At 43.3% G+C, this 2,145-nt stretch overlaps 1 protein-coding gene across 1 annotated transcript in view; it reads left to right on the top strand.

Annotated features, from left to right (window-relative positions):
- Positions 1 to 2,145, top strand: part of Tmem168 (transmembrane protein 168) — a 36,360-nt gene that overhangs the window by 29,381 nt on the left and 4,834 nt on the right. The gene's annotated exons all lie outside the window — the stretch shown is intronic.

The following is a 2,145-nucleotide window of genomic DNA, read 5'->3' as shown; positions in this document are numbered from 1 at the left end:
GAAAGCAGATAGGCTTGCCTTTGCCACTGCTGCAAAGTCATGCAGCAACAGAGGCAGTTGCCACTGCTCTTCCCTTTTGCCTTTGCTCTTTGCTGTTTTCCACCACCATGAAGTGCTGCCCTCTGCCATGTGGCACTCTGTCTTGGAGCCAGCCAAGTATGGACTGAAACCTCTGCAAACTGAGCTAAATCAACCTTTCTTTCCTTAATTTGGGGTGTCGGGTATTTTGTCCCAGCAAGGAGAGCAAAGTAAATGAGACATGGCTCAGTAATTTTCCATGGAGTTTAATATAGTTTGAGTTAACATTGACTCCAGGAGTCCCAGTGAAGAGTTCCTCTACTTAAGCATTTCTTCCACTTCAGCCTCTTCTGTAACTGGGACTACAGGCATGGGCCACGATTCCTGGCCAGGCCAAGGGAAGCGGGGAAGGGGAAGCTGCCTTGCTGTTACATAGCAGAGTCTTCTGGCCTGCAGCGGCCGCCTTATTTCCCCTGGCACAGATCCTGCACTGCGATCACTGCCTCTGTTGCCGCCTGGAAATGACTGTGCCACTGTCTTGGGCACCTTTTCTCCATCTCTAGAAAAATCTGGAGCTATGGGCTAAGAAAAAGTCTCTCCACAAGTCTCATTAGTATATTGTGTTTGCTGAACCATCATTGGGAAACCACCAGGTTCATGAGCATCTCTTTATATAGTTGCCTTCTTTACAGCCTATTGATATTTAGGCATATAGGGTTCAGAATGTTTTATCTTTAATCTGGAGTAGCAGACTGAGAATTTTGTTTAAAATTCTCGCCTGGATCAGTTTTCCCCCAGGTGCCAGTGACACAGTGAGGAATTTTTTTTTCTTTTCTGTGTATTTTTCTCCCTTGTCCTATTCTAAAATAGAAACTTGGAGCATACTAGTACTTAACAGGTCTAAAACAGATTTTTCTAAGCTCCAAACTGACAAACTGAGAAGGTCTTGGGAGGAACATTTTCTCCTTTGCCATTAGCTCTTTTAAAAATTCTATTTTCCTTTTTTTTTTTTTTTCCCCACCTTGACCCAATTTTAAATATTCAGAGTTCCCACCTGCAGGATCCATGGATTGTGCTTACTTATTTCCTGGAGTATTTTAGTGATACTACTAGCTGGCACTGTATTTTGCCTTTAAGAGATTTAAAGAAAGATTATAAAGATGTTTCAAAGAAGAGGCATGGGTTTCAAAGAAAGAGATAAATGGCCCATGAGATACCACAGTGGACAAGCCAGGGATGGAGTTTGATCCGCAGCCCCACATGCTGAGCTGGCCCTGCCCTCCAGCATGCTGAGCCAGCGACTGAGACCGGGCGTGGCAGAGGACGCCTGTAGTTCTAGCGCTGGGGAAGCTGAAAACTGGAGGACCAGTATGAGTCTGAACTGCATAGTGAGACCCTGTACCAAATGCATTTTTTTTTTAAAAAAGATGTTAAAGTAAGAGATTACCCATTTCAATCCCAGTGAAATTCCTACTTGCATTAAAAACACTGATTTTAGCTCTGGAGTCATCACATGAGAACCAAACACCATTGAAACATTCCTAGTAAGTCTGCCAGGCAGGCAAGAGTGCCAGGGATTCAGGCCACAGTAGATGCCAGTTATTGGAGACCCCTGCAGTGAGCCCCAGTTTCCTGCCAGGTGTTACTGTGCCTGGTGGAAAAAAAGACCAAGAGATTAAATGGTGCAGAGGTGGACCTGCACCAACAGTTGTTCACAAGGAACAAAAAGTCATGAGGAGCCAGAGCCTTGGCATTTAATCTAGTCCTAGTCTTAATGATTTTACTCTTAGGTAGGGGAGGATGACCTACTCCTAATGGGGGAATGGGAACTCTCTGAAAGGAGACACCAATCATCCCAAGCCTCTGTTCATCCCTCAGGGAAATATATAAAACTAGCCATTGTGAATTTTTGGTCTTCAGCCATGATTGTAGTCTATATATTTGAATAGTTCAGTAGGATATATTAATATATTTGGATAAAGGTAGGGACAAATTTAAATTTTTCTAGGCCTGGTTTCGGGAATGAAAATGTTTTCTTTTCAGTAGGAAAGGAAAATTTGATAGGTAGCACAGAAACAAAGTTTTATCTAAACAAAAATGGTGTGTTTTTGGTGGTGCTGGCAATTG

Source organism: Octodon degus, unplaced genomic scaffold, assembly GCF_000260255.1.
Source record: "Octodon degus isolate 3935 unplaced genomic scaffold, OctDeg1.0 scaffold00135, whole genome shotgun sequence".
In the NCBI taxonomy this organism is placed as follows: Eukaryota; Metazoa; Chordata; class Mammalia; order Rodentia; family Octodontidae; genus Octodon; species Octodon degus.
The sequence above is the reverse complement of the archived record's forward strand: the minus strand, read 5'-3'. Positions and strand labels throughout refer to the sequence as shown.